General features: G+C 41.8%; 1 non-coding gene across 1 annotated transcript; it reads right to left on the reverse strand.

Annotated features, from left to right (window-relative positions):
* Positions 1–11,566: 11,566 nt before the first annotated feature.
* Positions 11,567–11,645, reverse strand: trnas-uga (transfer RNA serine (anticodon UGA)). Its single transcript has one exon. It is a non-coding gene; the product is annotated as a tRNA-Ser (tRNA).
* Positions 11,646–20,579: the final 8,934 nt, after the last annotated feature.

Consider the following 20,579-nt stretch of genomic DNA (forward strand, 5'->3'; position numbering starts at 1 on the left):
AAACTTTGACTCAAGTCTGGTTGACTGAGGTAGGTTTGGTGCAGGTAGTTGAGTTTCGTTACCTTTTCCAGTCTTGGGCTTGTTGTTGATAGGTTGTGATCCTGTAATGTGTACAGTTGGTCGTGATGTCTTGAAGCTGTCTCGTGAACCCGCATTTACTGAGGGTTCAACCGGGGGAACCAGTAAGATTGGGGAGGGAGACTGATTCTGAAGCTGAATTTGAGATTCAACATAATCACTGGTGCGTCGCAGTCTGATCTCTTCTGATTCAGATTTTATATTTTCCATTACATCATGCATTTCTGCAGCATCTTCCCACACTTGTGCCTCTACCATAGCTGCATCTGCTTCTCGATGTAGGTTTAGCACTTCCAACTCTGTGTCTATCCTAGTGACTTCCAACTGATTTTGAGCATCTTTTGTTATCCTTTCTGCTTCTCTGGCAGCCTTTTCTAATTTCAGTTTAGCCTCTTGGCTAGCATATGATGCTCTCACCTTGGCAGCTTCTGCTTTAGCTCTAGCACGAGCCACGCTTGCCGCTGATGCCGATGTCTTGCTGCTTTTAGCACTAGATACAGATGACTTGTTGCTCGTTGCCATCTTGACCACTTCAAAACATCAAATGTTGCCTTTTCACTGTAGTGTTCTCGTGCAGTGTGTCAAAACTCTGACTAAACACCAAGTTAAACCATCGCCAATGAAGACAGAGTCGTAGTAAGGTCAACCATTTACTGTCACACCTCTTCATTAACATGCTGGTGAAAACTGTGAACAAACCATACAAAATATTCAGTATCCGTGTTTTTAACTAAATATGACATTGCACGACCATAAACATAGATTTACATCACTGTATGCACTTTAAGTAGAAGTTAAAATGTCTACTAGCATGTTTCTTAGCTTGTAAATAAATGTAAATAAACTAATCTTTAACCACTTATCAAATCTACTATTTATCAAAACATTACTATTTATCTCTTTTTAACATTCTAAACATTAAATAAATGAACTTACGGCATTGCTTCTATGATGCTTTTTAGCGGACAGAGACAGATTAAATTCAGAGCATGCATAAGATGTCTGCCATGCTTTTCTGAGCAACCAGGGAGTGAACATAAACAGGAAATGAGCTATCAGGAAGTGACTTGACAGGATGTGAAGTCATCAGTAATCAAATATCAAAATAAGTCTTTCTTAAAGACAAGTTAAACTTAAGAGAAGATGTCAATACATTGTTTTAACTGAAACAAACACAAATAATCATTCAAAGGAGAAATTTGTAAGAAATAAAAGAATGCCTTAGAGGCAGCACAAGTGTTGTCAGTGACCTTTGCAGAGGCCATCTCCTCCAGCGCACTCAAGATGGCATTGTATTGGCTGAGGACTGCTCTGATGGCTGGTGCGCGCACAGTCCATCTGGTGGCACATAGAGGCTTGATGGAGGTGAAGGAGCCTGTGCTGGACATGGCAATGTTTTTGAAAATGGTCTTGCATTTTCCAGACTGGGAAAATAAGCATCCCAGCTCATGGATCCAATGCAGGGCATCCCTTATCACCGGTGTGGATGTGCATGTAGCCTGTGTGACAAGGTTTACACAGTGTGGGCCACAGTGGACAAAGTTGGCCAATGGTTGCTGTTGGCGGATCAGAGCTTGTGTCCCTGACAAGTGCCCCGACATGTTGGCTGCGCCATCGTAGGTCTGCCCACGAAGACCAGAGGACGGCAGGTTTAGACGGAGCAGCACATCAGAGGCAATTCTAAAAAGGTGCTCACCGGTCGTTGACGAGGCCTCGTACAGACCAACAAAGTCCTCCCTTGGCTCAAGGTCAGCATCCACATACCGCAGGCAAATTGAAATCTGTTCCGTGCCAGATATATCCTGTGTTCCATCCATTATCAAGGAGTACTGCAGTACAGGTAAAGAATGGATGTTTTTAGCTATTTGTCTGATAATGGTGTTGCTCATTAACTGCAGTATCTCATTCTGACACTCAGGACTTGTGTAGGCATGGTTTCTCAGCAACCAGCTTGCCAGATTCGGGTCACTCTCAGCCTTTTCCTCCAGATGCTGCTTGAAGTTTCCCTCATCATTGTCATGGCCTCTGAGAGCTAATCCCTGTCTAGCAAGGTACCTAACTGAACTCACAATCTGTACCAGTGCTGACCTGGCTGCCTCTTGTGAACTTTCTGAGATGCTGCAAAGTTGCATCCTGACTGAGTTGTGTGTATGTGTGTGTGTGTGTTTACAGCAACAATGTGTGCCTTACTGTTGGTGTGCTTGTCAAACCCCTCCCTACCCTTCTTCCAGTTCCTGAACCCCAAGGAAATGAAGGTTTGTTTTGCATTTCTGGCCATTGTTGATACATTATGTTTAAAGGCATTTACACAGTAGAAACACACAACTCCCTTAATTGCAGGACTGTAATGTAGCCAGGGGTAGTCTTTGAACCAGCTCTCCTGGAATCGGAGAGTGCGATTGGGCAGAGTTTGTGGCTCGATTAGCTGTGCAGCTGGTTGGTATGGGGAAACTAAAATATCCTCAGGGGTATTGAGCTCTTCCTCTCTTTGGGAAGGGTTATCCTGTTGTCCCTCCTGGTGAGGCACCTCCTCCTGTAATGTAGTCAGTGACATGCATGATAATTTGGTAGTATTTCTGTAAATAGTTATCTGAAATATTTTTTGTTTTGTTTTAAATTGTTCATTATTGCCATTGATTTTACATCTACAACTTACTATTTTTATGTTTTTATTTGTAGTTGTAGCCCTGGCCACTTCACTATAATTGTCTGTAGTGTATGTTTTAAATTGTGCTATAGCATCTTTTTTTTTTTTTTAGAAACCTCACCTGCTGAACCTCTACATTCTCAACCCCCTGTTCCTGTGCTTCTGTGTTTAGTTCTGTTCCACTCAGTTCCTGTTCCTTATGAAAAATGTTGAACTTTGTTAGTAATGTTTCATGTTATAGTTTCTGAATGTTCAAGTTTTCCTTATGTGACCCTCACCTCCACAGCTCCCGATCCCTGCACTTCTTTGTTTTGTCTTTCTTTGTTTTGCTCTGTTGCACTTGGCTCCTTTTCCTGATGACGGATGGTTCATAAATAAAATAAACATTTATTAGCACTTGTGTTTGGTTTTTATTTAACGTTTTTGCATAGATTTGGGTTAAATTGTACTTGTTTTTGCATAGATTTAGGGTAAATTCTGTGTTTTTTTTATGTACAGTATTGATGATAATATAGGGACATCTAGTGGTAAATCCGCAGGTTGCAAACATGTGAAAAACGCAATTTGGTATCTAGTCTTTTGATTTGCCGACTGTGAGCCACTGTAGAAACATGACGTTGTAAATTGACAGCGGAGTCGGTGCATTCCAATGGAGGCGCATTCAGATCGAACATTGTGACTTGAGAGAATGTGAACTTGGAAGGCTAGCTTTCCTAGCCTAGCTTTTATGACTTCTAGTACTAGCAAAGGCTAACGCTATATCGTGGAATTAACTTGAGATGTATATAGAACACTAGAAACCATCGCTACTACTGTACAAAAGGTATTCCACTCAACCAATAAAAGTGGAATACAGAAATTTGTAGTAGCCAAAGCTAAAGCCGGTATGTAGCTAACTGCAGTGTTACTGCTAGCTAACCGTTAACGTTAGCGATAGATGAGAACTAGCAGTTAACGGAGTTAATATCAAACATCGTAAAACAAGGTAATTTGTAGGTTTCTCTGCACTTACAGCGCATTTTTGCTTGCTGAAAAAGGATCTGATATCCGTTCCGGCTTTTCTCTTGGACATTATGGATCCAGTTAAATAGCTTTGCGACTTGCCTTTATTTTAGTTTGTAAAATTTATGAAATAAGAAATATTTAACGTCATAGCGAGGGGGGAGGAGGGTAAACGTGTGCTGTCTGTACACGGCGTTATAATGGAGAAGTGGCTTAAATCATTTTCAAGACAAACAGACAAAATTGACATTTTTATTCAGAAAATAGCCGGTCCTTTTGCTTCCTGTAAAAAGCATGCTTGTGACCCTGGATAACGATATGGATACATCATCTAGCCTGCATGTGGACTGCCACATAAGGTAAGAAATTGGTTTACGTAATTTTGCTGCTGGTTTTGTTTGCTTGTGATGACCTGGCCAAAGGTAACCCATGGTCCTAAGCTACGATTGTGATCTGATTCTGGCTGGTGGTCAGCTAACAAGCTACACACAGTGGGATTGCTATACCAATGTGGTTATAGTTGTTTTGTCTGATTGAGATATGTGACGTTAGACTTGAAGCCTGGTAGGCCTATCAATATGTTCTCGCATAACCTATGTGATTATCCTAAACTGTAGGATTTTATTTGCGGGCAATTTGCTTATGATGTAACGAGTGAAGTCTACATTGGTCCTTCGCAAGTGTTTACTGGTGGTCAGGATTTGACAGATGCAATTCTCGTCTGGGTGCTTTTTTCTTCTGTTTTTTTTAATGCAGTATAACATAAGCTGCCAGCAGCCCTGGCTCTCAGAAGGCTGATGCTCAGTACCTCGTTTCATTTCGTACCCCCTTTACAGTCTGGCATTGTTTGTCTGGTAAACTTTGTTGATGTCAAGAGAAGTGTTAAATTGCCAACACTGTTCTTTGTCCTATGTGTATTAGTATTACATATCCCGAGCCAATACACTGGTGTTTCCAACGCCGTTTTGCAAAACAAGCCAAAACACAATCTGTGGTTTTCAACTTTTATTGTTCGAATACAATTTTCAACACCTGACAATACACTGTAGAGCAGGGATTCCCAAACTGTGGTAGGCCTACGCGTACTCCCGGTGGTACGCGAGCTGCTTCTAGGGGGTACGTACGCGAGATGAAAAGGGCTATGGCGGACAGGTGTTAAAATTAACTTTTTAAATCTTTTGTAATTAATTCATGAATAAATACATAATTTCGAATCGGATCATAACGATATGGAAACATGAAATTAAAGGATATCACTTATAAACTGTGTAGGTGTTCATCAAAAAAAGGGCAGCTTATTAAACATGACGCTGGAATAGCTACATCAATAGAATGCGTTACTTTTGTGTCGGATGGTGGGTGGTCGTGGGGCAACAGTTTTGGAACCGCTGCACTAATTCAAGACTCATTGTGGATATAACAAGTTTTTTTTTTTAAAACAACAAAAACGGAAAGGGGGGGGGGCGTTACGTTTTTTTGTCCCCACCACTTCTAAAACCAAACTGACGCCCTTGGTGGCCAGGGACCCTGACACCCATGTCCTTTTTTCACGATTTGGGTTGCAAGACATTGTGGGTCTCACAATCAAATACTGATTGATTACTGATCATATACTGATGACCTGACTTCCACATTCACATATACTGACTTCCACCTGTAATTTCAAGTACAATGTTCACATCATATTACCCACAGCCTGTTGCCTCTTCTTCAGTAGCCATTTGTGGGGAGGCAGCTCATCAACTCTGATATCATTTCCAAAGTTCTCCACATTTTTTCTTTTGCGACAAAAGAATACAATGGCTGGGATGGTGATGATCATCAGGAGGACAATGACTGTTGCTGGTGCGGAAACTGCTACAATACTAACTGCTGATTTCATTATGAGTGTTGAGGTGCATGTTTCAGAACCCACAAGGTTATCAGCTGTACAGACATAGGGACCCAGTACATCTTCTCCGTTGATTGTTAAAAACAAGCCACCAGAATCAACCATGGCATTGTGGGGTAGCATCTCTTCTCTGTTTTCCTTGGACTATGTGTACCACATTGGGGGGCTACCTTGACTGCCACTACAACTGAGCACCACCGTCTGACCCATCTCAACCACAACCTCAGGGATACACACAGGTTTGGTTGGCCTCTCCATTACATGCAGCCGAATGACAGTGATGCTGATTCCAGGAAGTTTTCGAACCATGCACATGAAGGTGTCAGTCTGTTAACTTCAAGTCATTGATGGTTATTGAACCAATGCCACTTTCAGGATCTGGAGACACAAACTGAACTCTGCCCTTTATAGCGATGATCAAAATCACCGTAGATGCAATGCTCTCCAGCATACCAGATAACCACTGTTTGTTCTCTCTGTATGTCTGCAGGCTTGGTGCTCCACTCAATATCAATTCCTCCCAAGTCTTCAGGAGCAAGGGTGAAGTGTAAGGTGAGGGTCACGTTATCTCCCACTGCCGCAAATGTAGGTGATACTGACCGTGACACTATCTGCAGTCCATGAGATGGTTTTGCAGTGAAAGGCAATAATGAGAGGGCCATGAACAAATGCCGTAGTTTGAGCCTGTTGATCAGAGGCTTTTGATGAGGATGACGCCTTCGGTGAAATGCTCTAGAGATTGGCATCTACAGATTTTAAAAGAACAGAGTTTAAATTTAAATCAAATGGACTGAAATGTGGATTTTTGTAACTATTTTAGATGAAAATATGGAACCTACCAACATACAGATCCAGATTTAAATTTGTTACATTAGACGTTAGCATGCTAGCTAATGCTAAAACCGAATGTTCATTTCTTGATAAATCTTTTCAACAACCATTAAAACCTGTGTCCAAAGTCTTCCTACTACAGTAAACAGCGGTTCAGAGAGGCTACAAACACTCAAAATATAGTATTTTTGTCAGAGCAACTTACCATTCTGATACAGCTTTGCCATGTGTGAAAACAAAATGGCTGACACTGGGGGAAATGGGGAATATACCAAATTTCATTCTATCGAATGGGGTTTGGAATTTCGGCAGTCTGTCTCACATCCCTAGCTCTTCTCTTACATTGTGTCACAGGGACCATGTGGAGGTGAAGTAAATATGGCTGCCACGATCTTTGACCTCTGACCATGTGACCAACCATCTCCAGATGAGAATCTGGAATCACAGATTCCAGATTTCAATCTATTATGCTAGCGCTTTAACATGTTACTTAGCCACACCAAACGCCTCTTTTTTTTTTTTAACCAAGATTTCACACACAAATTTTGTCTACTGTCTTTAAGAAACACTTGAAACCAGTTCCTGCTAACACATGTGCCTCACTTCAATAGAATTACCACACATTGATAAGAACTTTTATTTTAACTTTTATTCATTATTATTAAATATTGTAACAACAACAGATAAACATTAATTGAAAACATTTAAGTGTAAAGCAATGCCAAGGCTTTAAAACAAAGAACGAATTACATTGTTAATTAGTGTACCATAGAATTAAGTACACGATGAGCGAAATACAGTTGTAATACCAGATAGCGGAAATCAATGCCACACTGCTGAGAGGGGGGCAAAGAAAAGCACATGGGGGTAGGCTCCCTGAGGTCAGTCGGCTCCCTGAGGTGCGTGTCCACATGCACAGTGACATTAGACTCATTTCGGCACCTGCTGCGACCTATCTGCGGCGTTGGCTTGAACAAGGCAGGAGGTGGAGCGCTACCATGTGCATGGATTCTGGCTCTGCCGGGGTCGCAGGGGTCATCTCCGTAGGGGGTGCGGCAGTGGTCCCGGTCAGGGGAGATCTCATGCAGCCGTCGATCAGCTCAGCGACCTGCTCATATGGGGGCTCCGGAGACAGCTCAAAACAGGGCGCCGACTGGGACCCGTCTGGCAGCTTGTAAATTGGCGGTGGTAGTTGCATGTCGAACTCGGGTTAGGTTTAGGCACAAAGAAGGGAGTGGTTAGGTTAGTAAAAGCGTCTCGGTCAGGTGCGGAAAAAATAATGTCAAATCCGACAGGTAAGGACTGCACTTGTATCAAGGTCAAATTCCACATTTATTATGCATGTTAGTAGCGCCCTTTGAGCACTTAGCATGTTACTTGGTGATGGGAAAATACAAATCTCTTATATTCATCTTGTGTTTCTATAACCAGTAACACCAATGTCTTATATTCATTTTGACATCTGCATAATCAGTTTGCAACATTATATTCAGTTTACTGATGATTGTACTTTTATACATGATGTTAGTATGTGTTAGAATGGTTAGTGTGACTATTTTATGACTGTAGTAATGATTAAAAGTGTATGTGTTATACTTTGCATTCCACACTTGAAAAAGTAGATTTATTGTGGTTTTGATTGTAAGAGGCCACAGTGCTAGAAGGCCAAGGAGTTAACACTTGCTCTTTGTTGCAGTAAATTTCCATCCTATGTTATGAGCTATTTTGACTAATGCTGAAGGTCGCAAGTTGTGGGAGAGAAGAGAGACTCGACAACGGAGACAGCACGGGATGGCTCCAGAGGGAAAACAACCCACCACCTGGCACTCTGATAACATTTGTTGATAAAAGATGATTTCTTACTCTTTAGGTATAAAAACCTCGCTCAAAGGACTGACCTCTGAGCTTACTCTTTGCACGGTTAGTAGCTGTGCTTTGCTCCTTCTTGCAAGAATAAAAGCAACTCTGACTTTTGAACTTGGTTTCAGCCTCAGTCTTGTAATTAATTTTTCTATCACTTGGCCACACCAAATGCCCCCTTTTAAAACTCCCGGTGGCTTTTGACCCTCCTGGAAGGCTATAAACTGTTGTTTTAGGAGAGCTGCTTAGCTGTGTGTGCACAACCATGTGGTGATGAGATGACAATATGGCCGACTTGACCTTTGACCTACCATGTGGCCCGCCACCATGTAATAGATAGAAATCTGGAATTATTCCAAATTCTCATCAAACTACTGCTTATGACTAGATGACAATTTGGAAGTTATTGACAGAGTCACACTGTTATGTGTCAAAATCAAACTCCTACGCAGAACTCAATGCTCAGAACCTTTATTTTCAAACTGGATTAACTGTATAATGTGAACATAGCCTTCTCTTGAAACTGTCCAAAAACAGCAAACAACCATTCTTCACGAGTATACCTCACTCTCTGGCATGCTTCTTGGGTCATGCTCTGGCTGGCTTGAACTGGGACACTTTATCAGTCTGGGGCAAAGCTTCCAGAATTTACTTCCAACTTTAGCTTCCATATTTTACTTCCAAATTGCAGATTTTTATCTATTAAAGTGTAATACATTTGAATCTGGAATGTGAAACGCACTGATAAATTAAATGAGCCTCCCACTCCCATACAAGTCTATGGGGGCCAGAATTTGAAGTTTGTCATAGATACTTGGGACCACTTGGAGGTTCATCAGCATCCCTCAAAACACGCCCACGCCAAATTTGGGGGCTCTAGCCAATTGAGAATGCCCACAAATGGCCCTTCCAGATTTCACTCTAGATGGCACAGTCTGTTCTGCTCTTCTCCTGCTGCTGGTAACTTTCCATTCACCACACCCCTGCTCTACTCCTGCTAATCAGCCACACCCACCTCATCAGTTAACTCTGTTCACCTGGGCTTCATCAGTAATCACCTGGACTCTCAGCTGCACCCCATCTGTAATCAAGCCTGTGTATATATACTTCTGTTGTCCACTCATTCTTTGCCAGATCGTCTTTTTGCATTTGCTTCATGCCAGATCTTCCAGCAATTATTCACGGACTGATTCCCTGATTTCGAGTCGACCCTGCTTGCTTTTGACCTCCTCTTTTTGTGTCTTCCCCGGTAAACTTCTGTCCCTGATCTCCAGTATCACCTGTTCCTGTTTGCCTGTGGCTGTGTGGCGTCCTCCGGCTTCGATCCTGTCAGGAGAGCACAGAACTTCCATCTTTGTCAACCTCATGTCTGTGAGTGCTACTGGCAGAGTCTTACCTGCTGCCAACTCGGTCTTGCCTGTTGTCCTGCACATTCTGTATGTACCTGTACGGTTACCTTGCAGACCAAAATAGACATTTTCATACTGCTCACTGGTGTTCTGTGCTGCAACTGAGTCCTACCACCTCCATCCTTTACACCAAAATTGATTTTTCTGAAATTTCTTCAAAGTGCCACCTCTACATGTATGTATGGGAGTCCGAAAATGTTACTTGAATATGGGTTAGTACGGCGGAGAGCCGCCAACTCATGAACAATGGACTGCCTCTTGGCTTCCTTAAGCACCGGCTCTCTTTCCTATTAATATAAAGGGACATATTGTGAGACAATTTCATTTCATTATGACTTAAGATTACATTTGCAAGAATTAGTATGCATAGATAGACTTTTACGTTTACTAGCCTGTAGATGAATAAAGAAGGGGGAAAAATGTTCAACAAAAATAAATCCCATTGTGACAAACATTTGAACATATTAGGATAATGCATGAAATTTCAACAAACTGTATCTGAGAAAAATCAATAAATTGGATAGCATACTTACCATAATGTACCCACTGCGTCTGTAGACACTTCAAAGTTTCATCTAACTTAGAATTTGGAAGTTAACATCAGAAAACGGAAACCCTAAACTCCAGATTTACATTTATTTAATTTTAGCAACCATGTGCTCCAACAAAACAATATAAATACATTTTTCAAACGGTCAAAAGTGCATGAAAACACCACCAAAGCTGATATTGATACCTTTAACACAGAAGTAGAGCAAAAGTAGTCGATTTTCAACACTTTGTGTCTGAGAAAAATCAACCTGGAGAGCACACTTACCTGGCTGCCAATGCAACAGGTGCTAGCTCTGGACTAGCGTTGCTATTTCCTGTGTAGACAGGAAGTTCAAGTTTTCATCTACAAAATTTGGAACGGAAACCTTTTTAAATTCCAGATTTACATTTATTTAATTTTAGCCCCAATGGATTTCAAGTCCATCGCCTTGACCACTTGGCCACAACTACCTTCCCGCCCCTTTTTCAGTGGGTTCAGCCAATTTTAGAGGTTTCGATGGTTACAATGCCAGCCCAATTGGATGAAAAAAAGGCTGCAGTACATATGGGAATGACAATAATTCACAGCCATTGCAATATCAGTTACAAGCATGCTAAGTGGGACAGCCCTGAGATTTTGAACCCTGTGGAACATCTTTTCTATGAGCACAAGTTTTGATTGAACATGTTTCTTCCAGTCAGGGAAAAGAGGGTCCCTGATGGTCTAGTGGCTTGGATTTGGAGCTTTCACCGCCGCAGCCCGGGTTCAATTCCCGGTCAGGTAAAGTGGAGGTGGCATGAGTTGACATGAGATTGCGGCTTATATAGCCAAGCCAGTAAATTGGTCTAGCCAGGCCAATTTTGTGTCAGGGGTGATTTTCAGTTGTTTCATCCTTCCACACCCTGGTGTCTCCCTGACCATCTAGTGGTTAGTGCTCTGTGTACTGCAACTTATTTAAAAGGACTTCTCACTTCCCCCGTAGATGACCAGATGGCACAGCTGACTCTTCACTTCATGCATTGGCCAGGAATCGAATCCGGGTCAACTGCTTGGGAAGCAGCTATGCTCGCCACTATACCACCAATGCCTTGAAAAGCCCGCTTTCAACGCCAGCACAAATGATGAACCCATAACAGCACTTGCCAGATGTCGTAGAATTTTTACTAAATCAGAGTCTACAATGCCAGACTGACATTTGCAATGAACACACTGTCAATTTCAGCAATCGCACACGTTTCAGTGTAACGCCTCACTTCAGCAACACACGCCCGTCTGACACAGTGAAGAAGGAAGGAAGGATCAACGGTTGAGGTTTCCGTAGTCGACAGGATTCGAACCTGCGCGGGGAACCCCCAATGGATTTCAAGTCTATCGCCTTGACCACTCGGCCAAAACTTTAATTTTCATGTTTCTTGTGGGATTCGAACCCATGCCGTGGCAAACATCCCAATGTACCGCAATGTGTATTAATGGTGTATGTGACTCATTTTTAACCTTTTCACCATGAACACTATTTACTTTTCACAGAACTAACAGACAAGTCGAGCTTTGTTCATCAAAACAATTTTTATTACTTTATTGTGATGCTGGAAGATCATTCAAGCATCATTTTCTTTCAAAACTATATTTCATTTGAAATATATTCATAAAAGTAAACTGTGGATATAGACGATAAGAAGGCACAAAAGTAAACTGTGCTTGATTTGGAGTTTTTGCAGTGTTTATGTTCAAAGAATGTCTCATTTCTAGTCAAAACTAATCTCATCACCTAAAAATGAACTTGTTTCCAGATAAATTCCACTTGTTTCAAACTAATTTTCACTTAATCAGTAGAAAAATCAATTGTGCTTGTAATAAAGAAAAACTTGCTCCATTGGCAGATTTTTCTACTGATTTCAAGTGAAAATTTGTTTAACAAGTTAAAATTATCTGAAAACAAGTTAATTTTTAGGTGATGAGATTAGTTTTGACTAGAAATGAGACATTTTGACAAGAAATAAGACAAATATTCTTTGCTTGATTTGGAGTTCTTGCAGTGAAAGATTGATTGATTGATTGATTGAGAAGGCCAAAACCAAACCATATAGTATGGAATTGTGCCTTCTCTCTCTCTCAAATTCAAAACATTAGGAATTAATGAAGGAACTCATTTGACAATGAATACAACTCATTTGATTGACTGAAAAGGCACAATACCATGTATATGTGGTATTGATTAAGAAGGCACAATACTTGTACCTTCATAATCAATACCATATATACATGATATTGTGCCTTTTCTCTCTCTGAATATGTTGCTATGTCTCCCTCCCTCATTCCCTCCTTCTCTCTCTCCCTCCCTCCCTCCCTCCTTCCATTCTGCAATGGTCAGTCCAGATGCTGGACAGTACCATTTCCCTTTAATTTGACTGTGGCCAGTAATCTTGTTTTTAAACTGACCACATAATGAACACTTGTACTGGTATTGCTCCTTGAATTGCAGCTTCTTTGGTGGCTCTCCTCTTGCTCTCCTCTCCTCGTCTTCAAGCGCTGCCTTCTGATGTCTCCATTTTCGCTGGCGACTCTGCCCTGATGTTTGATGTGGTGTTGGGGCTGGTGCTGATGGTTGTGTATTGTGAGGCAGTGGTGGCTGTGACCAGCCAGAGAATGGGGCTGGTGGTGGCTGGTACAAGGACCCAGCTGGAAATGGGTGACTCTGCTGATATGACCAGTCAGGAGTTGGCCCTGACCAGTCAGGAGTTGGAGCTGGTGGTCGCTGACTCTCCTGGCATGACGACCAGTCAGGAGTTGGCCCTGAGCAGTGAGGAGTTGGAGCTGGTGGTCGCTGACTCTCCTGGCATGACGACCAGTCAGGAGATGGAGCTGGTGGTGCCTGACTTGTTTGCTCTGAGGACCAGGAAGTCCCAGGCTGGGCAGGGGTCTCAGCAGGACAGTGCTGCTGTGTGCTGGCCTTGACACGCTGCCGTGGACGAATCGGTGCCCCCTCCCCCTCTCGATTCTCTGGCTCCTGGAAATCCAGGGGTAGAAGGGAGTTCTCTTGCTTCAGTTAGAGAACGCTTAGCCACCGAGACCTTTTGTGGTAGCTGTACCCCTTGCAGCAGATTGTCCCGGTCTGTCTTTTTCTTTCTTTCCTGCAACCTGTAAAACCAAAACAAACAACAACACAAAAGTTTTACAGTTTCAGACAAGCAATATTACAAAGGTAGCCAAATCTAATCACTCCTGGTAAAATGTTAAAGTTATAACATATTTATATTTCTCAAGTTCATCTGTTAAAGTAAATGCATGAAGCCAAAAAAATATCTCACCAAGAAGACACCGTAGTGTTATTAATGGTAACAAGTTGACTAAAGAGCTAGAATTCTCAGTCCTGAGTGCCTTCTCTGAGTTGGGGGAGGGGAGAAGAGAGGAGAGGAGAGGAGGAGAGGAGAGGAGGAGAGGAGAGGAGGATAGGGGGTGGAGGGGGATAGGCGATCTGCGCAGCACTACGCTATTTGACCATACAGTATAATGGTTGTGAAAGGATACCACTTTTCTTGGTCCAAAAAGACACCAAAGAACATCCCAAAACCTCCATGCTCGTCTGTAATATCCCTCTTTATTAAAGTCTCGAAATGATAAATTATTCCGAATTTAAAAAAAAAAAAAAAAAAGTCTGTTTTAAGCTTGTTCAATACAAGAGGGACAGACACATCACTATGCAGGTAGGCTATTTGAATATTTTTTTGGTGAGTTTTAGAAAAGGCACGGAGGACTCTGATAATTCTCCCAGCTCTTACGGTAACACAGTGGTCGTAAAATAAGATGAACACAACACAGAAGCGTTATGTATGCTAATATCAATATTGCTAAATTAACGACATGCGTCGGTAAACTACATTTCCGTACATGAATTACGGCATAGAAAAAATAAAATGAACACTAGTTTCATTCATTTGTAATCACTTAAGTTTACCTGTTGGACGACAGCGGTCTTTTGAGGTGAGCGTCGGTAACTTCGAAGTCCGTCTCTGGTAACTTTCCCCAAAGCTTCTCCCCGTTGCGGGGCGGGCGCAGCGCGCCGGGTGCAACGGGAAACATCCAATCAGCGACGAGATTCCCATAGCAACGCTTTTGACCAATCAAACTGCGGGGCGGAAAACGCAAACTTCTGATTGGATGCTTTACCCCCGTGATTGACAGGTTGCTGGGCTCTTTGCCCCCGTGTTAGGACTTGGTTAGGAATTGTTAGGACTTTGAAAGCAGGCCTGTCGCCTCAGGGTACGGCCACAACTACCTTCCCGCCCCTTTTTCAATGGATTCAGCCAATTTTAGAGGTTTCCATGGTTACAATGCCAGCCCAATTGGATGGAAAAAAAGGCTGCAGTACATATGGGAATGACAATAATTCACAGCCATTGCAATATCAGTTACAAGCATGCTAAGTGGGACAGCCCCGAGATTTTGAACCCTGTGGAACATCTTTTCTATGAGCACAAGTTTTGATTGAACATGTTTCTTCCAGTCAGGGAAAAGAGGGTCCCTGATGGTCTAGTGCAGGGGTCTGCAACCTTTGTTATCAAAAGAGCCATTTTGCCCCCTCTCCCACCAAAGAAAAATAGTCTGGAGCCGCAAAACACAACACAGCTTATAAACTTTAAAACTTTTAATCTTTTTTAAATTTTATCTCTTACAACAACAGAACAACAGGGTGATGTCAGCTAAATTGGGCCACTTTTTGGTTAATGGCATGGGAAACTAACAAAGAACAATGTATGACATTTATTTGTCAAGGTTTGTTTTTCTTACATAAATTCCACACAAAAAATTGAAAACAGAGTAATTTCTAATAAAACAATCTAATAAACTTTAATTTCAAAACACATCTATGTACTATAACAATATAATATTAAAGTTAAATTACATCAAAACAACTATTTCATGAGAAATATTCCATGCTCTTGCAAGAGAGTGTGTGTGATCACTTTTTGGCTTCTCTGGACAGTCTTCCTATAATAACCTCATGCTCCCCTCTTCCTCTCCTTTACCCACTGATTGTATTTACAGATTATTCCCTTATTTACACCCTTTCTTTTCCTTTCTGTTTCTTTCTTAACCTCTTCTCTACTCCCTGTTTTTTTGTTTTATTTGACATATTGTCTGTCATCACAAGTTTAATATCACTTTCCTTCACATCTGTTACTTCTTTATTTACATGCCTCTTTCACTTTTTACCTTTTTAAGTGTGTGTGGTCTATGTGCACAAATCATGCTGGCACACACAGTGAGTGAGTGTGTATGTGTGCACATGTCAAGAATGCACACACACACAAACACACTCATATGCACAGACAAACATAGTTGTGTACACACAAACACACCTAGAGGGGAAAATGGGAAACAGGCATATCATACATAATATAATAATATATTAATAATATTCTTAATGAGAGTAAAATAAAAACTATATAAATACAACATTTAGCAACAGCTTAGCAGCTTTAACAAAGTAAGCATAACGTTTGTGACAAGTCCATTTCAGTGCGCTCTCATCCTCTTCAGTTTTCTTTCTCAGCCGGCAAACACCTGAACATACAAAAAAAATACATCAGCTGCGGGTCCGAATTTTTTTTTTTTTTCAGAAAAAACAAAACAAAAACCTATTTAATGCTATTGTTCTTACCTGTTTAATGTGACTTCTGTTTCTGAAGCTCGCTGCAGATCTTCCGTATGTCAGGACTGTAAGATGTGACTTTGATCTTCACACAGGACTGTAGGCTCTCATCTGTGAGGCGGGAGCGATATTTGGACTTTATGAAGTTCATGCTCGAGAAAACTTGCTCGCATAAGTATGTTGAGCCAAAGATGGACAGGACTCCATAGGCATACTTTTTCATGTTCATATAGGTGTCGGGAATGGCACTCCATGTTTCAAAAACAAGCTTGTCGGATTTGGGGAGGTTTTCTATGTCACTCCATTTGTGTTCTTTAGCGAGAGTGGCCTTCTGATGGGCGACTTCTTCAAGATCCACTCTCAGGCTTTTTGAACTTGGACACCCATAAATCTTTATCCGCTATGTCAGCCAGTTCAATTTCAAGATCGGGCTGACTTACTCCAGTGAATGCGGACATGTTCAGTAGGGATGGGTCGATGTCCAGGGGTGTGACAGGGAAAGAGAGCGTGTTTTTTTCCTTTCTGAACTCGCTGAATCTTTCTGCAAATGCAGCTTGCATTGAAATAATTGCACAATGTAAATAATCATAATTTATGTGATTGTTCTCTTCTTTGAACTCTCTCAGGGTGGGGAAGTGAGAGAGTGTACCTCTCTCTACATCTCTGGCAAACACTGTCATTTTGCGGTCAAACGCCAAAACATCCTCCAGCATCTGCAGGGCTGTGCTTCCCTTTCCCTGGAGATTCTTATTCAGCCTGTTTAAGTGACTTGTCATATCCACCATGAAGTAAAATTTTCCCAGCCAATCGAGGTCTCCCAGTTCGGGATAGCTGAGGCCTTTGTTGCCCAAGAAGGTTTTAACATGTCCCAGACAAGCAGCGAAGCGTTTCAGCACGTCTCCGCTTGACAGCCACCGGACTCTGTTGTGCAGCAGGAGGTCTGAATATGCGCTGTCGACTTCCTCTAATAATGAACGAAACTCTCGGTGGTTTAACTTCCACACACTCGGGGGGGAATGTTTGAGCGCACAGTGCTTCTTGGTGCAAGATGCAGTGAAACGTCATCAGCTCTCGATCCAGTGACTTTTGAAGTAAATTCACAAAGCCCTTCTGTGCTCCTCTCATACTGGGTGCCCCATCAGTAGACACGGACACCAGGTGAGTGGTGTCTATTTCTTTGGCTTTGAGACAATTCACAACAGCCTCACAAATGTCCTGTCCCCGTGTTTGGCCCTTTAGTGGTATGAGTTCAATCAGTTCTTCCTGCGGCCCATCAGAGTTCACATATCTGCATAACAGCGCTGTCTGCTCAATATCGTTTATATCACTTGACTCATCACAGGCAATTGAATATGCTTGAGCTGAATTTATGTCATCAATTTGCTTACTGGTGATGTTTGTTGCCATTTTAATGGTCCGGTCCTTGACGGTCTTTGCAGAGAGAGGCATATCTCTAATTTTCTGAACAATTTCCTCTTTGTTTTTGAAGTCGGAGAATAGATGCTCTGATATTTTTATAAATGACTCTTTCATGTATTCTCCGTCTGTGAACGGTTTCCCCCCTCCTTACAATCTCCTGAGCTGCCACAAAACTAGCAGCTGTGGTTGAATTTGGAGCGGTCATCCACTTCTTGAAAGTGTGTTTGCTCAGCTCAACTTTCCGTAGCAGTTCTGAAATTGCTCTCTTTCGCTCATCTTCAGTTTGATATTTTTGTCCAAATGCTGAGTGCTTGCTTTGAAAATGTCTTTCAATGTTACTTTTTTTGTTGTTTGATAAATTCTCACCACATATCAAGCACACAGGTAAGCCAGCGTTGTTGGCAGTGAAGGCAAATTAATCTGTCCAAGCAGGATTAAATTCTCTATTTTCTTCTGAAATTTTTCTTTTTTTAGATAAACTCATGGTTAGCTCACCCACAAGGGTCGCACACTCAATAAGCTGTCTGTAGGCAAAGTAGGGGGCTAGCAGTCTGTGTGTGGCGCTGTTGAACAGCTCTCGCGCACCATAAATGCTGTGTCATGTTGACAGTCAACGGGCCGGAACTAAGTTTCCGCCTTCAGTTTCATGTCGGACGTCAATAAAGACGGGATGTTATGAAGCCGGTTCCGGTGAGAGTTGCGAGCGCATTCATTCATTTGTAAGAAGAAATAAAAGTCACGTCTGTACAGCAACTATCTGTCACCGATATATAATAAAAATTTAAATTAAGAAATAAAAAATTTTAATTTTCATGGGTGTTTTTTTTTTTTGTCAAGGCCAAAGAGCCACCACAAGAAGGCTCCGGAGCCGCAGGTTGCCGACCCCCGGTCTAGTGGCTAGGATTTGGCGCTTTCACCGCTGCGGCCCGGGTTTGATTCCCGGTCAGGGAAGGATGAGGTGGCGTGTGAGGTGACTCAGAGGCGGGTAATAGCGATGTGTGTCATTTAGTTAAACAGGCCAAAGTTGGTAAAGGGTGATCAGTGTCTGATTTACTTTTGTGTTAAGCTTGTCGACAGGCATGGTTCCCTGATGGTCTAGGGGCTAGGATTCGGCGCTCTCACCGCCGCGGCCCGGATTCGATTCCCAGTCAGGGAAAGCGGAGGTGGCATGAGTTGACATGAGATTGCTGCTTATATAGCCAAGCCAGTAAACTTGTCTCGCCAGGCCAATTTTGTGTCAGGGGTGATTTTTAGTGGTGTCTCATCTAGTGGTTAGTGCTCTGTGTACTGCAACTTATTTAAAAGGACTTCTCATTTCCCCCGTAGATGACCAGATGGCACAGCTGACTCTCCACTTCATGCATTGGCCGAGAATCGAACCCAGGTCAACTGGTCGCCACTATACCACCAATGCCTTGAAAAGCCCGCTTTCAACGCCAGCACAAATGATGAACCCATAACAGCACTTGCCAGATGTCGTAGAATTTTTATTAAATCAGAGTCTACAATGCCAGACTGACATTTGCAATGAACACACTGTCAATTTCAGCAATCGCACACATTTCCAAGAGGTCCGGTGCAGGCTCCACTCTCAAGCCGCCTCCACTGTGAGGCCGCTACCACCGCAGGCTCCACTCTCAAGCCACCGTCACTATCAGGACAGGAAATGCACGGGATACGTTTCAAAATAAAATCACGAGTGCACTTCCGGTTGAATCGCTTTCCTCACAAAAGCATGAATTAGTAAAAATATGACGTAAAATTGATCAATTGCTATAGTATATATAAAATAAAGCTTTTGATTTGGACAATTAAAGCATTAGCCTTTGTCTTTTTCAAAACACTTCTCATTAATGATTGCCATATATGTAGACTAATATACACTGCACTGCTTAACTGTACAACTTAGTCATTATGAAAAACAAACGGGGTGATATGACTCGGGGCTCAATGGTCTTTGTGGCCTACTATAAAGCTTAGGATCTTGAAAAGAGGTCAAATAGTTGATCAATGAAAACAATGTAGGGCAAGAATAACATTGGTCAGTGCACACATTTTAAGTTATTACTCATATTCATAAGCCAACATCTCATAAGATGTCATAGGCCTATACATTTTATTGTGTACTATACAGTATATACAGTACTTCACTGGCTTTTCATTATCATTTAACTTTGACTTTATTGCACTGCTGTTTTACTTTATTTGTTTTTCTGTTGTATTATTCTGTATTTTTATTCTTATCCAACATACATTTCATGTTTGGTTCTATGTCTATGCTAATTATGTTCTTGTGCTGCTGGAACACCTAAGTACCACTAGATACAACCCTAACTCTTGATATCTACAGTATAATCCAAGTGAATTATTAAGTGATCAAAGAGAAAAACATAAAAACACACCAAGTCACAACATGATCAAATGGTCTGTAGCCCTTTATTATCGAACACAAGTCACTCATCTGTGTGACATTCACAGTAAGCCAAACTGTTTCTTTTGTCCATTATTTCTTCACAAAATGTCCACATGTCCTTAGTGGAGTGAAATGTGAATTTGAAGGGTCGTCCAGTTGTTCTGTCCAAATCCTCCCATACTGCAGAGCAGCCTCATCCTGGTTCTCCTTCCCCCATATACAGAATATCAGGCAGGTCCACTCTGGCAGAGAACAGTTGTTCATTCACTCAACCCACTCTGCTGCATGTCTGCAATCATGGAGAATACGATCTTCAACCGAGTCCTATGGAAAAAAGGTGTCTGTACCATAGCTGCTGCACCAACAGTATCTGACCAATAGATACTGTGAAAAAGCTTACACCTTCCACTGGTGTGTCCACGTCAGCAGGTCTGACTGAGACCTCAGCCTGCTGCTCTTCATCCTGAAAATATATAGATAAGCAAAATGATCAGTTGTAATATTCAAAACACAAGCTCCAAAAAGAAAAAAAAGAAAAGATCCCAGCAGTGCCCTCCTAGACATATTAGAGATCATGCAATCATCCAATCATGCATGATCTAGACACTTTATTTTTAAACTGCAGTCAGAAGGTCTGACCTCAACTTGTGAATGGCATATTCTTTAAAGCGACCCCACAATTGCAGTACAATTGGAAAAAAGATTGGTAAAAAAATGCATCGTATTAACTAAAGGAAACATATATAAGGAGAATAGTATTAACTAAAGGAAACATATATAAGGAGAATAGTATAACTAAAGGAAACATATATAAGGAGAATAGTATTACTAAAGGAAACCTACT

This window comes from Scomber japonicus, chromosome 8 (assembly GCF_027409825.1).
Source record: "Scomber japonicus isolate fScoJap1 chromosome 8, fScoJap1.pri, whole genome shotgun sequence".
Classification (NCBI taxonomy): domain Eukaryota; kingdom Metazoa; phylum Chordata; class Actinopteri; order Scombriformes; family Scombridae; genus Scomber; species Scomber japonicus.